The following is a 20992-nucleotide window of genomic DNA, read 5'->3' on the forward strand; positions in this document are numbered from 1 at the left end:
TACACTGACGAGACCGGGCTGAGCACCAACATCTAAGCTGCAGGTGAAAGGAGAGGAACTCTCGTTCTCTGCTTCCGCTTTTCTCTGCGTCCCCTCCCGCTGCGGCTCGGCGCGGACCCCTACGCCCCGAGTCCGCCCGGCCGCCCGGGGGCGCCCGAGGCCGAAGGGGGCGTTGCGGCACCGCCCGACGTCGCGCCCTCGGCGGCTGCGCAGACGCACGTCAAAGCCGGGCTCGGGCCGGGATCGGGGAGCGGCGCGGCCTGGGAGAGACTGAGCCTCCGGGAGCCGGGCGAAGGCGGTGCGGGGCCCCGCAGCAGAGCCGCAGCCGGAGCGAGCGAGCGAGAGCAGCAGTGCGGCGGCCGCCGCGGGAGCCCCTGGGCCGCCGTCCGCTCGCGCAGCTGCCGCTGCCGCCGCGGGATCCTGTCACCGGGAGCAGGAACGGGCGGAAGACAACGGAGGGGCCGAGCGCCCGAGCCGCGCCGCGGGGACCGAGCGAGCAGCCCGAGGCGGCGGCGGCCGAGGACGGGGACGGCGACGACGCGGAGGCGGAGAGGGAGCCGCCCGGCCCAGCCCCGTGAGTGACCCCCGGCCCGACCCTTCTCGAGGCGCGGACGCCAGCCCGGCTTCCGCCTCCCTGTCCCGGCCCGTCACCGGCCCCGGGGCTGCCTCCATTTTCTCGGGTGGCGGCGGCGGCCCCAGCCCGGGAGTCGGCGGGAGCGGCCCGGCCTGCCCTCTCCGCCCGGCCCGGGCCTCTCGCGGAGCCTCCCCCACTTCGTCCTCGCCGGCGCGGCGCCCACGGGCCTGCGGCCGGGGCTCCGGAGGCCCCGTGCTCCTGCCAGCTTTCCGCGGTTCTGTGGCGGGGCTGGCGGCGTGGGGGCGTCTGCGGCCGGAGCCGGGAGGACAGGGGAGTGCGGGCCCGGCTAACTGTCACTCCCACTGCACAAGGGCTCCGGCCACCTAGCTCCTGGTCCCTGGTAAACTTCCTGTTATCGGGAGGCGGATAGCATCTCTGCGTTCTTCATTTCGGGAAAATGCCTAACCGCTTTCTGGTTAGGAATTGTGCGGCCGGAGCGTTCCCGAGTTCGGTTGAACCAGCCTGCGCGCTGAGTGCGTGCAGGCGCCCTGGTCGGTCCGCGCCAGAGGGATTCAAAGGGGAACCCGGGCCCGCGGTCCCCTCCCCCGAGGAGCTTACGCTCTGGTGCAGGAGATAAGGCGAGTACACAAATAACCACGATACCAGGAAGGAGATGATAAGTCCTGTGAAAGAACTACAGAATGCTAGAAAGGTATCCAGGGAAGATCAAAGGTACCCGGACTGATCGATCACTTCCGCCTAGCAGAAATCTGGAAGGCTTCTTGGGCGAGGCGGTACAAAGCGGGTCTTGAAGGCCCGACGGGATTTGGGAGAGAGGAGGGTTGCAGAAGAGAACGCGGTATGTGGAGGAGCAGCAAAGCTAGAGGACAAAGGTAAAAAGGTATAGTCTAGAAATAGTAGATAGTGCAGTTTATTGCGTAGGGCCACGGTGGGGACTGGGGGTAGGCCAAAGAGTTGCTGGGGGGACAGGTCGTTGAATGCTGTAGAGGAGCCGTTTGAGCCGCATTTTAAGGAAAACTTAGAGCTCATTTCTCAGTGACTCATGGGCCCGGAAGTGTAAGCTAGGGGATATTAAGGGCGCTCTTGTGAAAGAAAGGAGAGAAGGAGGCCCAGTAAAGAGGTGACATTCTGTGCCTTGAATATAATGCAGTTTGAGATCGATTTTGACAGCTTCCCGGATATTCAAATAAATCCACGTCCAGGCTAAGCAAAGTATCTTTTGCAGAAAGCTTCCTTAGATATCAGGCTCTTAAGAAGTAATGGAAAGGTGTGTATAAAATGAGGTGTTTCTGTTGGTGCAGTTCACTAAAATGCATCAAAACTTCTCGCACCGTGTATTAGGTGTCTACATTTTGGAACTACTGAACTGAACATAACTTAGTTCTTTGAGATGGTTTTTGTGTAAGGCAGTCTAAACTGATGCTTTAAAAAAGCAGATTGTCACTAATAGAAAGTTGGACATAGAACCTTTTCTTAGAAAGGTAAAAATTTCTTTATTAGTTTTTAGTTATGAAAATATTTATAGGAGAGCCAGAAATGGAAGTCTTTGGCTTTATTTTGTTCCTTTTTTCCAGATTACTAGCAAATATTTAGCACCTTTATTCGAAGTCTAGAGGTATGCTCTATGGAAGCAGCTTAGAACCTGTGTTGATTTTGTAAGGACTTATTTGTTGTTTGTTTATATGACAAGTGAATGCCAACTTTTTTCAGTTAAAAAAAAAAAGACGTAAAATGCCGGAAGTACTGTAAAATTTTTTTAAATTATCTTCTGTAATCTTACCACTTATGTTACTATTAACATTTTCGCATATTTCCTTTTCAGTCTTTTTATGTTTGTTTTTTTCTTTACATAATGAAATAAACTGTATATATATAGCTTTTATTAGGCTTTTCAATTTTGTCATTGAGTATCTTCATATAAAAATATTTTTACTGAAGTGTAAGGGAAGTCTTTCTTCTTAAGTGTATTATTTTTTCTGACAAGATAGCCTTATTTACTTCAGATAAAATGCAGTAGTCATGCTTAATAACTGTTGCTGTGGATGGAATTTTTTCTAAAGGCGTCTTGTTTGAAGACTATTTTTTAACTTCTCTGTAAGATTTGGATCCTATTGCTTGTTGAATGAAGAAAGGTTTTATTACTTGGGATGTGTGTTGTCATCAGGTATGGAAGAGATCACACATTTCCGCTATATGAGTGGATGTACTTTTTTTTAAAGGCACTACAAAAAGGTTACTCATAGCTGGTATAATATCTCCCATACACTGTGATGCACCTCCCCTTCCCACTCCACCCCATCTCCCCCCTGCTCCTAAAAAATAGTCTTTATACTAAGGCCATCCATACAGGTTAACTACTTTTTGATCATAACATCACAAAGATTCAGGCTAGGTGTATTTCATTTTTCTGTCGGTATTTCTTTAGTAAAATATTTAATTTGTTGTGAAATAATTTGCTGCTGTAACAAAAGGGACTTTTTTTTTTCAAGGCAGATCCCTTTAGTTCGTTAGCAGGTTCTTGTTTAAACCAGTTTTTTCCCTTGTGCTTTACAATCTAAACTGTATTAATGAGGTCTCTGTTTCTCTTTCTAATGGCATTTAAAGTGTGATGCTGAGTTAGACTGTATAAATTTTCATAAAGTTACTGTAAAAGAAGAGCTGAGAAAGCCCAGTTTAAGTATGGGGCTTGGTTTTATAATCTGGTCTTATTTTTATTTATTTATTTTAATCTTTTTGGCTGCGCCCCGAGCACGCAGGATCTCAGTTCCCCGACCAGGGATCGAAGGAACCCATGCCCCCTGCAGTGGAAGCGCAGAGTCTTAACCACTGGACCGCCAGGGAAGTCCTAATATGGTTTAATTTGAATCTTTATTTGTATATTGCAAATGTGTATACCACAAGGCATCCTTTATTACTTTTGAATATTTACTAAAGTATTTTTCTTTTGGTCAACTTTTGTAGGTTATAGATTTCTGTAATTACTGCCATATTTTACCAAGCGTCTTTTTCCAAGAGGAGTTGTTCATTGATCATTCACAGTTGTGCCACCTGCCATAAAATACAGACACAAACCCAAATCCCACCCCCCTACCTCCACCCACCTCACCTTAGCAGGCAAATACAAAATCCAGTATACAGCAGGATTTCATCATTTCAGGTAGTGTCTTCTGGTTACCTTTCTGGTGGTGTCTCTATTTTTAAACATCAATTTCCGTCTTCCATGGCTTCTTTTATTTAGAAATTTGATTTTATGGGTGTTGTCTGGTGTTAATAGAAGCAGGAGTCTGATAGGTGGATTAGTGTATATAATGGCAAAATGTCGGTAAAACTTTGTTGTGTGATGAAATTGTGGAAAAGATCAAATCTTAGAACCTCTGTGTTAGGTTGCTTATGATATGTTATTTAATTATTGAGATATAAAGATCTTGTATTTGTGTGAATGCAGATCAAGCCAAGTAGCCTAAAAATTGCATAACAATTTGGTCATCAGTCTATAATTTGTTTTTTATTGGAGAGAAGACTAGTATTGGAGCCATCCTTAATTAAAGAAGGAATTGATCTATGGGACTTCTTACTTTGTGTGTCTCACCACTCAAATGACTATCCAACTGGACCCTAATCACTACCCTGTCAGTCCAGAGTATGAGGGCAGAGCACAGTGAGGCAGATGTTTGTACCACCAGCATTTATAGAGTAGACTTGTTTGGGAGTAAACGCCAAATGTTTGTTCTGCTTCTGTTTCTTAGGCCTTCCAAGGATTCTGAAAAGAGTTATTGCAAGACTAGTTGGCAGATGATAGACTGTGGTGATGAAATTAAGGTTAACAGCTTATTGCAGTCAGCATTCTGGGGGGGTGTGCACGCATGTGTGTGCATGTGTACGTGTGTGTGTTGTCCTCCAGTGTGACTTGTTTTCTACCCCACTGAGCTTCCCTGGCGCCACTCTGCTTTTAACTTTTCTCTCGAGATAGAAGGGGTGAGGGGATGGCAGAATTGTGGTTTTTTAGCAACTGTGATGTTAAGTTGGCAGAGGAAGGAAGAGTGGCATGCAGAGAATTGCAAGAAATCAGTCAGGTGTGAAGTAGCTCCAAAGGAGGGAGGTCAAGCCTGCCCTGGCCATTTATGTTGGCAGTGTCTGGCACATACCTATTTGCATAACCCTTAATACATTGTGTCTAATTTGAGATTTCCATACTCAGAATACAGTGTTTAAGTTGTAGGTTTGTATGTGCTTCTTTATTTTTCCTGTGCATGGTTACAGAGGCAGAAAATCTAGTTAACCAATATTTAGTGGCATTCTGGTTTTATATGATAATTGTTCCTTAGGAGCATTATCCAGCAGATAAATTTTTATAACCAAGGAAGTATGATAATGTTAAAACATCACAACACTTTGATTATTTTAATAACATGTTTGAGAAACAAAATACACATTTTGTAGCTTGATCTTAAGTTACTACTTTATAACCTTGTCAAGTGAACTGTAGTTTTATCTTTTACAGGGTACCATTAACGTGTTAGTCACTGTTCTCTCCCTCCACAGTAGATTATTTATCAGCTGTATTTGGACACAAAGAAGAAATAGCATTAACAGTTTTCTGTTTACATGTCTATAGTTTAAGGCCCACTCTGGGATTTATAGGATTCTGAGAGCCAGTATTACCTGTGGTTAAAAGCACAGATGCAACCAGACTCCTGGATTGTTGAACCCTCAGCCCTCCTATGGGCTCTGTAACTTTAGGCAAATTCCTTCACTTCTCTCTAGCTTAGATTCCTTGGACAGGAATGATATAGACCATCTGAGAAGATTGTAGGGGGATTAAACGAGTTACTATGTCTAGAGTGCTTAGAACAGGGCCGATTCATACTGAGTTTTGTGATGGTGCTGATGCTACACTCTTTCAAGTAGAAGAGAGCTTTAGGAACCCTGTAGTCGGCATGGTTCTTCCTGCACCATAACTGGAATGGGGTGTGGCTGACTTTGAGCTGTAACTGGTGGAGTTTTCTGCGAGGTGGAGTCACTTGCTTAGGGTTGTGCTGCTTATTAGTTGTCGGGCTGATGTAGAGTCTGGTTCTTTGTTCTTTATCCAGTTTGCTTGAAAGAAAGTTAGTTTTATACTTTATGCAGTAATGTCTTCTTTGAATTTTTTCACTAGCATTACAAAGATTGTATTCATATATGTTAAATGCTTTATGGCACTTAATCCTTTTTTTAAAGGTGTTTAATATACTAATGTTTATAATCATGATGTAGCTGGCAGGTTTTTTTGGAGGGGGGGGTAGTTGTATGAATATAAAGTTGAAATAGATGAAGAATCAAGTGGTATTATCCCCCAGCATCATTACAGATGGAAGCCAAGGTGAGGGCCTGTCCAAGGTCACACAGACGTTGAACAGTTGAGCTAGGATTTGAACCCAGATCTGCCTCACTTCAAAATGTGTGCTCCCGGAAACAGTGACTCTCTCATATGACATAGTTTTATTTCAGTCCATAGGGTTTTGGTTTCTTGCTGACTTTCTTTGATTTAGTACTTTAGAACGAAGGTTTGTAAATATACCTAAGAGGGTATTAATAGGTTTCTAGGCAGCAACCACGTGTTATAACACAAAATGAGATGTTTTCTTCTAAATGCTCTAGTTGTATAGAGTCATAATTTGATTAGTGGTTATTAGGCCAGTAAGTAGTGTTTATTTTTCATGTTGGTCTTGTAGAGAAGATGGGAGGCCTTGTGTTATAGTGGGCAATGCAGAAGCCTGGGAATTGGAAGATCTGGGCTGGGTCCTGACTCGTTCACTAACCATGTCACTCTGGGCAAGTCTTTCCACATCTCCAGGCTTCAGTTGTCCCATTATTATACTAAGGGGACCAGACCGAAAAGCCCTTTCAGTCTCTTTTGTTCTTATTTTCAGTGATCCTGTGTGTAAGCTTTCTGTAGGCTTTTTCCCCCTCTACTGGACACCTCTCCTTTTGCCTGTGGTCTTGAAGTCAATTTCTTTACGAGCTCTGTGGCACGTAACCATGCTTTTACATTTTTTCTTCTGGTTGGTCAGGTGCCTCGTGTTATTTCACAATGCAGTAGTTTTCTGCTTCAGGTAATGTTACATCAAAATGTATTTATTTTTCAAATTTTCTTCTTTTGTACTTATGAATAAATGGTTACGAACTAATGTTATGTGGTTGTGAAGTACAAGCTTAGTAAGTTAATGATTAACAAATCCTCAAGCCTCACATCTAGTTTCTCTGTCAACTGTTAAGTTATCAATACTATATGTTGTGGAGTGTTATGAGCTGTTTGTTTTTCAGAAAGGAAAAATATTAACTAAAGGCAATGTGAGTGGAAAAGAAAAGACCAAAAATGTAGAAACAGATTTGAAGATGTGAAGAACATGCTCAAGATAATATTCTTTGGTTATAATTGGTTCTAATCCTCTACCTGTGAAAGGGTGGTAGGCTGGCTTAGATCATAGGATGGTTTCTAGCTCAGGGTTCTGTCACTGATAAGAGATGAGAGTGATATTCACCACCCCTGAGCATTTATGACTCCTCAAAAATCTATTCTGAATTAATTTGTTCCACAGGCAGTCTTTATTGCCCATTATGCTGGGTCCTGTTCTATATGTCAGTCTCAGAGGTTTCCTAGTCCAGGTAAACAACTCTTCCCCTCTTTGATGGCATGTTATCAGCCAGTTTACTTTTTCTGGATTCTCCAACAGGGAGACAGAAACTCAGGTCATTAAAATGATCCTTGCAGATCGTTTGGCTGTCTGTTTACAATATGGTTTTATGAGAGATTAGTAGTTGGTAGGAGAGGTTCCAGAGAAAATTTAAGTTTAGAAAGCATTGGATTAAAAACAGTTAATCAGTTTTTATTTTTTGATGATGGTCGTGTTATTGTTTTTCTGCAGAGCTTTTCAGAGTTTTTAATGATGTGCATTTTGACTGTCCAGGAGGGAAATGTAATGTACAGTATTTCCCAATTTTCGAGTTTATTTGGTAACAAGAACACCTCCTTTCGCCAGGAAATACCCACAAACACCTTGAAGGAGGGTTCTGTTGGAACATAATTTGGGAGAACCTCTTATTTCCATACTTATTAGTATGGAATTCAAAGCATTTACTTTTTAATTGGAATGATTACTTACAGCAAGTTGGAATTCAATTAAGGTTGGAATAATTTATTTTCAGTTTTGTTAAGTAAAAGAATGAACGCTTTAGATGAGTGGCTTTTCAAGCTCTCCCCCCACCTTTTTTTTAAACTTCAGCCCACAGTGAGAAATTCCATTTTTTATCAGTGACCCAGCACATATATAAACACATTGTCAAAACTGAAAAAGAAGTTTCATGAAACAATACTTAGGCCTTCCTATGTACAATGCATGCGTTCTGATACTTTTTATTTTGTTCTATTTTTAAATGTATGTTATTAGTTACTAAAATAATTCACCATTCAATTTGAGAAACACTGTGAGGTTACATGAATTTATAAACTCTTAAGATTTAGAGTGAGAAGATACTGTCGAGACTGTTTTGTGAGTGAGAAAACTAAAGCTCAGCCTAGAAGAGGAAGGGCTCTTGCTGTAGAATTCTGGATTTAGATTCTGGTTGTGTTTTCTTGGGCGGGGTGTTCAGTGTCCATTCTGCCTCAGCTTTCTCATCTGTAAAATAGCAAGAGTAGAACCTACGGATGAAGTAGTCTTGAGGATTCAAGGATTCAGTAAGAAGTGCTTTGCATAATGTGTCTGATATGCTTTAAGTGCCCAATACCTTTTAGCTTTTATGATAACTGAAGTTCTAAAACTCCTTCTGCACTGTACACACTTTCAAAAATATTTTAGGACTTTGAAAGTGTTAAAGTGGCCTTCAGGTGAACCTGAACTCTTTTTGATCTGTAGCTGGATATATCATTTGTTCTGAGATCAGCCCTTTGGAATAGTAAGCTTTAAAATAGCCGTAAGGACCCACTTAAAGTTGATTTGCCTCCTGATTGTAAATGGACTCATAATTGCTTCATGCCATATTATTGTATTTTTTAAACTATTTTTAACAGTATCTTAAGTTTAGAATAATCGTTCTTTATAGCATGTAATTAAATACAAATAAGTACATACCTATATCAGTGGTTAGTTTAGTATCCTTATAGTTGTAGTTCACTAAAAGAACAAGGTAAAAGTTGTTCTTTCCTGTTTTATCTCCATTTCTGCATTTTTTAAATTCCCCCATCCTCAGTGTTTTATAATGCTATTGAGGGTTTAATTTTTGTGTCCCGACCTAAGAAAAGGAACATTTAGAGGGTATTAACAGTGGTGGGGGCCAAATCCAGTTTGTAGACTGTTCTCCATTGTCCTGATCTTAGCTGGCTGCTTCAGTCATTTTTGTCACCTATTGAGGCATTTACATTGTCTATCCCTAATTAAATTTTCTCCTGTTGTTTCTTTTATTGCCTATTTGTCCTCAGTATGACCTGAAGTTTCTGAAATGAGAGGTTCTAATCAGCATCACTGAGGCAGACCAAGTCAGTATTAAAGAAGCATAAAGATTCTGTACTTGTGTAAGTAAGAGAAATGAGGTAACAAGAATAAATAATTACTAACATGGCACATATATGTTACCTGCTGGTATAAAGTTTAAGACCGCTATATATATTTACCTCATTTACTCCTTTAATAATCCTATTTTCATTCCCATATTTTCAGTTAAGTAAACAGAGAAAAAGAAACTAAGTAATTGGTCTGAAATCATACACCTAGAAAGGGGCCCTAAATTTGAAACCCTGGTCCCAGAGGGTGTACTTGTATCCCACCATACTCTGTTGCCTTCACCACAAGGTATTGAAATGTAGAATCATCCTGGAACATAGGAGATTTCTGTTACAGAAACAGATGAGATCAAGTTTTTTTGGTCAGGATGTGTGATATCCTAGGACACTGAGAGAACTTGCACGTTACTGAGTAGCTGCCAGTGGTCTTTGAGGAGCTGTGAAGAGAGAGAGCTGTGCAGGAAGAGGAGAGAAGCTAATGTACTGTTCTTCCAAAAGAGGAAAAGGTGGAATCCACAAATCATAGACAGTGAACTTGATGATTGCTGGACAGATTCCAGAAAGGGGTGAGTCCTTAGCAGAGTGTTGACTTCTAGAAGCTACTGTCCATTTATTAACTATTTCTTTTCCTAATAGGATTCTGTTAAGTGTGTTGGGTAAGGATGTAGCCAAGATACGGATCTGTAAGGATTCATAGTTTCATTCATATTTGAGATTGTCTGTAAAATGTTAAATCATATAATTTAAGTTGGAATATTTTTTAGGACTTAGAAGTCTTTTTTTTTTTTTTTTTTTTTTTGCGGTACGCGGGCCTCTCACTGTTGTGGCCTCTCCCGTTGCGGAGCACAGGCTCCGGACGCACAGGCTCAGCGGCCATGGCCCACGGGCCCAGCCGCTCCGTGGCATGTGGGATCCTCCCGGACCGGGGCACGAACCCGTGTCCCCTGCATCGGCAGGCGGACTCTCAACCACTGCGCTACCAGGGAAGCCCTAGAAGTCATTTTGATGTCTTTATAAGATCATTTTACTTATGTTCATTGTATTAGAAGATAGCTTTATAATAATACACTTTTCCTAGGCTGCATCTGTCAAATCAGTTGCAGATACAGTGGCCCGCATCCCTGTGCCTTGCCTTCTCAAGTAGGCGAGGAGGAACTAGAACTGGTACCATATTGCTGTATGTGCACACAGCAAAGTAAATACTTCCTAGTTTAATATTGTTAAAATCGTTCACCCCTGTTCTTTAAGTTTGGTCATAACCCATTTGTTTACTCAAGAGCTAGTCTTGCTCTTGTTCCTGAAGACTGCCTAGTGAGTGACTGGAAGTAAGTTGATGGAAGAGGACTGGACAATAGGGGAGTGCACTCAGTCCTCACAAAAGCTAAAACCTATGGGGGGGGGTTAGCTTTTTTCTCTTTTATCTTATGAAAGCTCCCCCACTTTTAAAATTAAGTGTAGTGAGGGATGAGTGTCCTTAGCCTAGGATATCATAGGTGTTTGGAAAGGACACAGCTATCTTTTGCAGATGCTTTTGTTGTTGTTAAGAAGAGGAAGGAATAGGGAAGAGGAACAAGGCATAGCCGTGCATCCGGAAGGAAGTGACCAGAGGGAAAGACAGTGGCTCTAAATTTGTATGTCATGTGCAACTTTGAAAGAGCTAATGATAAAAGTGGAACTGGTTGCTTTTAGGAATTGTCTTAAGAGCTGCCGCACTTGAATAGATTGTTAATCATGGAATATATTACATGTATATTAAAGGCCGTGGCCTCCCAACCAAAAAAAGGAGGGAAGTTTCAGACCCCTATAATATAAACAGGATAAGTTCCTTTAAAAATCTTGAAAAACTTACCAATAAACTATCTCATTTATTCTAGATTCTACAAAAATACCAGGAGGTATAAAATTCATGTTCAAAAACCAGCATGAACTCTTAAAAACATAATAAAATATAAGAGAGACAACCTGCTAAAACATTACAAAAGAAGAAAACTATGTTTCGATTTCACTTGTGGAAATAGCCATGAAAATTCTCAGTAAAACACCAGCAAATTTAATTAAATAGGAAATTCTCTTAATTAAAGAAGACAAATAATGCCTGGTATTTACTGTGTGCCAGGCATTGTTCTAATATATTATCTCAGTTAACAGTCCTCAAAACAGCCCTAAGAAAGAGGTTGTTATTATTACACTCATTTTATGCATGAAGAAATTTAGGCCAAGAAGTTAAATTATCTGTCCAAGGATAAATTGCCAGTAAGTCACAGAGCCTAGTTTTTGAACCCTTGAGGTCTGGTATCAGCATACATTGAACATGTGGTATCATACCAGTATGTGCCAAGATAACAACGCTAATTCACCAGTTCTTCCTGATTATGAACTCTTTAAAGGAATATCTGTTTAAACCAACAGCAAACAACCTACTAAATGGGAAAACATTGGTGGAATTCCCCTTGAAATCAGAAAATGAAACAAGCGTGCCATACACCTTTGATGTTTGATATTATCCTGGCCAATGCAAGAATGTATCACTGCTTGAAAAAAATGGTAGAAAATAGCAATATTTGCAGATGTTGCAATCTTAAACCTAGGAAAACCAACAGAATCAACTGAAAAACTGAAAGTGAGACTTCAATAAGATAGTTGCATACCACATAAAGATATTTAAATGTTGGTAGCATTTTTCTTGCTAGCAATACCCAGTTATAAAAATACTGGGAGAAAAATCTCATCATAGCAACAAAAAATAAAATTCCTAAGTTGGGGGATTGATATGAAATGTTTAAGATCTCTGAAGAAAACTAGTATAAACTTAACTGAGTGAAAAAAAGACTTAAGAATGGAGAGTTACCGTGGTCTTGAATGTGAGTACTGAATGTTATGAAGCAAGAAAATTTCCCAAGTTAAATTAGTGTATCTTGGCCAGAGAGTACAGTCAGATTTTTTAAAAGTCAACTTAGGGAGTTCAGTGAGAGGTATATATGCACCTAATACATAAGTGAAATCATACATCAGTGGGGAAGGAGGAAGGGTTGTTTAGCAAAAGATTTTTAGATAATTGGTTATTTGTTCTTTGGGAAAATCAAGTTTGGTAAGTAAGCTACCCCTTTATGAAAATAAATCTGATGGGAGAATGAGAAAACAAATAAAAACATAAATTAGAGAAAACATTTATCTGAATATTTATCAGACCTTTGGATGAGAAGCAGGCTTATTTCCATTGCTGTCAAGTGATTGAAAGGGAAAAAACACTAAGGTAAATATGTGAAAAAACTTTGCATGATGATAGACAAAAGGTTAATATTTACTTCAGTAATAGTAAAAGCTCATACAGACTGATAACTGCCATTTATTAGTAAGCTCTCCCTGTGTTTTCAGTACTACCCTGGGCATTTTATTCATGTTAAAAATTTAATAGTCATCCTATCATTTTGTAAATAATCGAGACTCAGAAAGTAAATGTTTTGCCCAAGAGTTTGTGTGCACACTTCTACTAAATGGCGGGTCTTGGATTCCAACTTGGGTGTGATAAGATCTTATGTTCTTAACTCTTAAAAGATGTTTTTCAAACAGGTTGTAAGGCTAAAAGCACTGGATAAATGAGTAGTCAATTCAGATAGTGGCTAAATAAAAGAAATTCAAATAAACAATGGGGCAGAGGCTATTAATTAGAGATTTTAAAAACTGATAATGCTTATGCTACTAGGGGTGGGTTGAGACGTGAGATAAGGCAATTTTATGTACAGCCTGGCCCTCTGTATCCACAGGCAGGGGTTGAGCGGAGTTGGTTCCAAGGACCCCCATGGATACCAAAATATGCCCTTATGTATAAAATGGCATAGTATTTGTCTATAACCTTTGTACATCTGCCAGTATATTTTAAATCATCTCTAGATTACTTATAATACCTAATACAATGTAAGTGCTGTGTAAATGTTGTAAATACAGAGTACAGTTAACCTTTGGGGCAAATTAGATCAATTGGATCAGCTTGTTCTGATCCCTTCAGCAATGAGAGCAGGATAGGATGAGTCAGGATAATATTTAAGACATAGGGGAACTGGCACATTGTTGACTACCTGGCCTGGAGCTGAGGAGTTGGTGGGAGATTCCAGAGTTAAGTTATCCCATGACGTGGGCATATTCTTCCTGGTGAATTGTAGATGTTTGCTGATTTGAAATACCAGATATTGCTAAGAAAGACTTATCTGCATCATCACTGACAAATATTTATATGCAGGTGACCCTGCTAGGCCTTGCTATAGGTGGAGGCTGCTTTGCCTTTGCTAAATCAGAGTAAGTGAAATAGAAAAGTTGTCTGGTCATAGGGGAGGCAAGATAGCCATAGTTGAGTAGGGGTAACCAGATGTCTTGATGGGCCAGGAAAAGTCCAGGTTTATGCTTGTTGTCCTCACATAATTATTCACTGTGTCACCCTTTACTCCCTGAATTGTCCTGGTTTGGATGATAAATTATGTCATCTAACATTTAGCAATTGCAAAACTAGCTGTTCTTGGACCCCTTCCCTGCCTTATTTACTTATTTATTTATTTTTTTTTTTTGATGCTTAAGGAGCAGGGTTGTCTCTCAGATCCTCAGGTGTCTCCTCCTAAAGTAGCTTGATTTTTGAGACATTTATTCTGGAGCCATGGCAGCTATCTGATTCTTCTTTTGAACCAAAAGACTTTTCTCTCTGAATGAAAACTCTGATGTTCTAACTCTAAAATGTTCTGCTTTACCTCAAGTCAGACATTTGAATGGAGAGATTCTAAGTGTAAACACCTTGTTTTTGCCCAAATTCCCTCTTGCACTCTTCCTCCACTCATACGTGTAGCTTCTCAGGAACTATTAAAGAAAGAGAAGTTGCAGAGTTCTAGTTTTTAAATGGTTGTTGTTGGATGCCATATAACTCTGAAAAAGACTTTTTTTTAGAAAAAATTTGTTTTTGAGGTATGGTTGATTGACAATGTTGTGTTAGTTTCTGGTGTACAACAAAGTGATTCAGTTATACATATACATATATGCATCTTTTTTCAGGTTTTTTTCCCATGTAGGTTATTACAGAATGTTGAGTAGAGTTCCCTGTGCTATACAGCAGGTCCTTGTTGATTATCTGTTTTTTATGTAGTAGTGTGTGTCTGTTAATTCCAAACTCCTAATGTACCCCCCCCCACCTTTCCCCTTTGGTAACCGTGTTTGTTTTCTATGTCTGTGAGTCTGTTTCTGTTTTGTAAATAAATTAATTTGTGTCATATTTTAGATTCCACATGTAAGTGATTTCATGGTATTTGTCTTTCTCTTTCTGACTTACTTCACTTAGTATCTCTGGGTCCATCCAAGTTGCTGCAAATGGCGTTATTTCATTCTTTTTTATGGCTGAGTAGTATTCCATTGTGTGTATATACCACACCATCTTTATCCATTCATCTGTCAGTGGACATTTAGGTTGCTTCCATGTCTTGGCTATTGTAAATAGTGCTGCTGTGAACATTTGCGTGCATGTATCTTTTCAAATTAGCATTTTCTCCAGATATATGCCAAGGAGTGGGATTGCTGGATCATATGGCAACTCTATTTTTAGTTTTTTTAAGGAACCTCCATACTGTTTTCCACAATGGCTGAGCCAATTTACATTCCCACCAACAGTGTAGGAGGGTTCCCTTTTCTCTGCACCCTCTCCAGCATTTGTTATTTGTAGACTTTTTTTGATGATGGCCATTTTGACTGGTGTAAGGTGGTACCTCATTTTAATTTTAATTTGCATTTCTCTAACACTTAGTGATTTTGAGCATCTTTTCATGTGCCTATTGGCTATCTGTATGTCTTCTTTGGAGAAATGTCTATCTAGATCTTCTGCCCATTTTTTAATTGGTTTTTGTTGTTGTTGTTACTGAGTTGTATGAGCTGTTTGTGTATTTTGAAAATTAAGCCCTTGTCGGTTGCATCGTTAGCAAATATTTTCTCCCAGTCTGCAGGTTGTCTTTTCGTTTTGTTTATGGTTTCTTAAAAGGACTGTTTAAAGAGATGATATACCTGTATTCACTACACTTATATATTTATGTAATCTTTAATTCTTAAACTTTTCCATATTTCTTCCACATTTCAGAGCAACTGTTTTCTTTTTTTTTTTTTTTTTTTGTGGTACGCGGGCCTCTCACTGTTGCGGCCTCTCCCATTGCAGAACACAGGCTCCGGATGCACAGGCTCAGTGGCCATGGCTCACGGGGCCCAGCCGCTCTGCAGCATGTGGGATCTTCCCCGGACCGGAGCACGAACCTGTGTCCCCTGCATCGGCAGGCAGACTCTCACCACTGTGCCACCAGGGAAGCCCAGAGCAACTGTTTTCAAGGGAAAGATCAAGGGTTTCACAAAATCATCTTGAGAGTTCAGTTTAGGATGTCCATGGGAAAAACATTGCATTTAATTTGCATTTGCTTATATAATCTTGAGCTTTATTCTCAGTTTGGGACAATAAATGGACATAACTATTTACACATTTTCATTTTTTTTTGTTACTTCCTGTGTCATTTAATGACACATTTCAGATCTCCAGCCCCCAAAGTAGGTGTGTGGAGTACACGGAAGAGTAAAAGATGGTGCCACTCTCAGTCTTCACTACTCCAGTTTTGGCCTGTAAAAGGTTGAGAGAGCAATGTCTAAGCCCTACCCTTATTAGAGTTGCCTTTCTGAGGCACAGGGCTGGAGCAGTGATGCCTAGGAAGTAGCCCCTGTGTTACTTGGAACTCTCTTTCTTCCAACAAGGCAGAGATTTAGTGAAGGTTTATCTCAGGGAGGAGTCAAACACTCAAGGCAGAAATGCACTGGGGTCTCACCAAGAGTTCTCACCAGGGACACAAACTCTACTGTGAGTGTCCATCTGCCACTGCATTTCTCTGTTTACTCACTGCCATGGCCCCCCTCCCCCCCGCATCCTCTCTCTGCAGACCAGCTTTCTCCACCTGATAGAAAGCCTGGCCACCTACATTTCTTTCATGGAGCTTCAGCCTCTCAATAGACACTTTAGCCCGGGTCTACCTTCCCCTCTAGGTTACTTTGCTGGGGACAGCAAGGGTATGGTTCTTACAGGACTATAGCACCTCCTATTGGAGCTGTGTTAATGGTGTGGGGTGGGAGGGGCAGTTGCCAGAAGGAGATGGTGCTGGGGACCTTATGACCCTATAGGGTGACCCTGTGATTTTCCCAGCTGTGAGGATTGTTGGGATTCTTATCCTCCTATCTGATTTGTTTAGGTGTCCAAGATACAAGTTCTAAAGGACTTCTTGGTTATTTGTCTGCCCTGAGGCCACATATTTCTTGCTATTCTTTTGTCCTTTATCTTTCTTTTTAGCCTTAAAAGCAGGCTCCATCTTAGCTCCTCTGGCCATAGATATCCTCAAGGCCCAGAGGAGTCTGTAAAGAATTGGACCATAGTATCCTAAAGGAAATCCACCTCTGACTGAAAAGCTACTGCATTTGTCTCAACAATCCTGGACACACAGAAGGAGGGGCTAAGTGTTCTGCTTTTAGTCTAAGCCAGCAGTGTTTGTTGATTGAGTAGCATTTTGATGTATCTCCTCATTCTCTGTTTGTTTCAGCTACAGTGAAACGCCCTGTGCCTCTGCCCCACCCCTGCCGCCCCAAATGCCCTGACCCCTAGTTGTATTCTTGTTGTTTTTACTAATTTCCTAGAAGACATTGGAATAGAATATAGAATAGAGGTTTGGAAGTACAATTCAGCCATTATGTTAATTTATGAATGGTATTTTTTACACTAGTTGAATAGAATACATTTTGTATAACTGGCTAAAAATATTTTCTGTAAACACAGCCATTCAGACCTTGTATCTGTAAAGCCTCATAGATAATAGGGGCTCGAAAACTATGTTGAATAAACTTGGAAGTATTTTTTATTTATCCTTACTTACCAAATGACAGGGACTGAATAGGAGTTGCATGCTGGAGTCAGAGCTCTTTGAGTGATGGAGGAGCTGTGTCAGCCATCTCTCATCTTAGAAAAGAGGCCGGGGCCATTGTTATTCATAGAAATTATTTGACTCTGAAGAACAGTGATGGAAGTACTTTATTTTGCTGCACACCATACACATTGATTGCCTCAATACACTTTCCGTGTTGGACTTAATTTAGTAATCTCTCCCCAGACGGGATGTCCCCTTAGCAGTGTTACCTATTTCCACCTGAGCGAGAAAATTGACGCACTAGATCTTGCAGTATTTAACAAGTTTATCATGGTGGTAAGGTTAAAACCACACCTTTATGTTAAGATTAGCTAGTTATTTTTTTTTTCATGTTTCTTGCCTTCCATTTTAGGGAAATGCAAAAAAATAGGGGTATGTTTCCTTCTCTTCTCCCCTTTCTGTCCCATCCTCTCCCTCACCCCAAAGAATTAGATAAGGAGCAAAGGAAAAATAAGGAAAGACAAAATGATTCCTGGGGCAGGGTTAGTACACAAATAAATGCATGTCTTTTACACTAGCTAGTTGGGGACCACCCATTTGGCTTTGAGTTTTAGAAGCCAAAACAAAGAAGAAAACGATCAATTGCAAGGCTGTGTTCATGAGATAAAAAGTAAACCAGCCACTTAGGAGAAGCATAATTTTTCCAGGAATTGAGACCCTGTGGATCCTTTATTAATGAAGGCTCTGGGTCCTTGGTACACTTCTCTCTGTTCTCTGAAGTGTCTGTAAAAGTACCCAGTTCGGGCTTCCCTTGTGGCGCAGTGGTTGAGAATCTGCCTGCTAATGCAGGGGACATGGGTTCGAGCCCTGGTCTGGGAAGATCCCACATGCCACGGAGCAACTAGGCCCGTGAGCCGCAACTACTGAGCCTGCGCATCTGGAGCCTGTGCTCCGCAATAAGAGAGGCCGCGACAGTGAGAGGCCCGCGCACCGCGATGAAGAGTGGCCCCCGCTTGCCACAACTAGAGAAAGCCCTCGCACAGAAACGAAGACCCAACACAGCCAAAAATAAATAAATAAACAAATGTGGGGTTAAAAAAAAAAAAATTAAAAAAAAAAAAAGTACCCAGTTCAAGTATAAGGCATCTTAGTACAAGACATAGGAATAGTGTTAGACTGGAGCACAGTTTAATTAAATCACTACTTTTCTGATGCTCTGTAGCTATGGAAATGGCCCCCTATACTCATTCATGCCATTGAACTTTTTATGAAAATTGAGTACCAAAGAGGTCCAAGGTTATAGTTTTCTAGTAACTACTCTGCTTTAACAATTAACTGAGGGGGCCGGCAGCACTAATCATCTGCCTTTGAAAAATTGAAGAGTTTAACGAGGACTTGATTTCAAATCTAGTTGTATAAATTGACTTGGAGGCCAGGTCATTGAATTCCTCAGAGAACAGTTCTGTGTCCAACATGCGGACATGTTTTTTGGTTTTGTTTTTAAATTTTATTTTATTTGGCTACACCGCGCGGTATGCGGGATCTTAGTTCCCTGACTAGGGATCGAACCCATGTGTCCCCTGCGTTGGGAGCATGGAGTCTTAACAAGTGGACCGCCAGGGAAGTCCCCCAAACGTGTTTAATGGATAGTGTTTTACGTCATAAGGTAGTAGTATTTTTTTAATTTGTTAAATTTCTGACACAGAAAAACTGATAGAAGTGAGGTGTTTGGGCTAGAGATGAGGTGGACCCTCACCTGCTCCAGACCTTAGGGCAAGGTTTAAAAGCCACTGTGAGATTCAAGGCTAGCACCATTTTAGTTTGGAAAAACTTCAAGAAAGCCTGGATCACCAGACTCCCACTTTTATGGAACAAACTCACCCTGTGTGCCCCCACCCACAGAATACCTGTAGAAAGCCTAATTTTAACATTTAACTCCTTAACTTCCTCTTTAAACCACTGTGATTCTGATAGGTTGGTGACATGGTTAGCAATAACCCAAATATTTGGTAGATCAAGTTAAAAACTAAGAAGGTGGATTTTTGAGGCCTAGTAATCATATTCACTTGAGTTGGTAGCATTCTTCTGCTGAAACAGTAAAGGAAAAACAGAATCCCATGTTCAGAATTTTTGTAGAAGGAAATAAGTTTTTAATGGAAGAAAATGTATCCTTTGTAGCTTTTCCTGAATGTTTTGCAGCCTCTACCTAAAACTTAACTTTCTATACTCCCTTGGATATAAGATGTCTCTGTTGTACATTTTCAATACAGCTTTCAGATAAAAAGCAAGTTTTCCATTGTGATTATATTGTGATGTCAACACTCCCTAAAAAGCACCACTCCATAAAGTGGGGAATGTTCTTTGAGCAATAAAAGAAGCCATGTGTTTATTCTGTAAACAGCACTTAAGTTTACAGTGAGTTCTGTAAACTCACTGCCTTCTGCCTTCCTTTTCATTTGACACTTTATTACCTATCAGAGCTTAATGAAATTACAAAATAATTTTTGTTTCCTTATCAGAGTTCAGATTGTTGCATAAAGCTCTCTAATCAATTGTAATACATTTTCTGACTTTTATCCAAATTTATTCTGTCTACAAAATGCAGCTCAGGAAGCATCTCCCCTGTTGAAGTGTGAGACCTTCAGCACACAGTGCCCTGTCCTCTGAGCTTGCCACTAGGCTCTCTTATTTGGGTTTTGTCATGCAGGGTCTGGTGGCATGTATTAGTCTTCCATAGATTTCACTCTTCCTGTGTGTGCCTTGTCTCCCTAGCTGTATTCTTAGTCCTGGAAGAATTCCTGTGTGTACTACATGAGGCATGACCACATCTTTTGGTCCACGAGCTGAGTTTTGGCTGTAGGATTGAGAACTTTTTCCCTCCAAAAACACAAGCAAGAGTTTTTATATATGATCATGCCAATCAGGTGACAAATTAATTCAGTTACTTTCTCTGAAATAAAATGTTTTTAGCCTCATTATTTCATCTAGAGTTTTTCTCTCAACTCAGGATCAAGCCTCCATATGCCAGTTAGTGTGTTGATTTGGAGAGGTGGAAAGGAATGTTGACCAGTTAGAAGAATTCTCAGAGAAATCATCTTTGGGTAAAATGTTCTACATGATCCTCTAAAGGGCCATGCAACTGTGTATTCTGTGACTCTAAATATTTCTGCTGGAAAAAGTCTGTTTACACTGCATACCACCATACGGTGGCCTTTGAGCAGTTTTAAAAGAAAACAAACCTTCAAATCTCCAACTATGGTGCTTCAGCTCAGGCTGGTTTTGTGGCATGTTTATGCTTTTGTGGGCATTTAGCCAGAACAGAAATAGCAATGCTGAACCTTGAAGGAGAGTGATTTTTCAGGTTTACATCTGATCCTCTAGAAATAAGTTTTAAGGTTATAAATTTTAAAAAGGAATTTTTTTTTTCAAAATACAGTTCTTAATTGGAATGACTGAAAGGAAAAAAATAAAAATCATTTCAACACTCTCAGGTGCAAATTTTTAGAACGACAGTATTTTCTTACTTTTTCAATCTATCTTAATTCTTTGACAAAAAAATAATTTTCGAAAAGGCTTTTATTTTTCTTGTTTGAACTTTGTTTCAAATTTTCTCACTTGTTTACTGTTCAAGTTTTGAATTACACAATTTTTTTAAGGAATTACCATCTTTTTAAAAGAGCAGGATTGGCTATTTGCTTTTTCTTCTTTACCAAACATGGGTGAGGCTGTGATGTTTACTCATGGTCATATGGACTGTGCTTCCACAACCTTGTGGCAAAGTGAGTAGTAAATTTAACCAGAAGAAAAATGGATTTATAATTTTTTCCTTGAAGATTAATGGTTTCACATTTAAAAATGTGGACACTGATTAACCTTTCATATTATTAAATTCAGTGCTAATTTGTCAAGGAATAGTTGAAGTTCATGTTTCTGAAACTAATTCTAAAA

The 20992-nt window shown here is 40.4% G+C and overlaps 1 protein-coding gene across 1 annotated transcript in view; it reads left to right on the forward strand.

Annotated features, from left to right (window-relative positions):
- Positions 1–281: 281 nt before the first annotated feature.
- Positions 282–20992, forward strand: part of CAB39 (calcium binding protein 39) — an 87839-nt gene continuing 67128 nt past the window's right edge. The window contains exon 1 of the mRNA XM_081242233.1: positions 282–574. The gene's annotated coding sequence lies outside the window, so the exon portion shown is untranslated. The remainder of the gene's footprint in view (positions 575–20992) is intronic.

This window comes from Mesoplodon bidens (genome assembly GCF_964165515.1).
Source record: "Mesoplodon bidens genome assembly, chromosome: 8".
Taxonomy (NCBI): Eukaryota; Metazoa; Chordata; class Mammalia; order Artiodactyla; family Ziphiidae; genus Mesoplodon; species Mesoplodon bidens.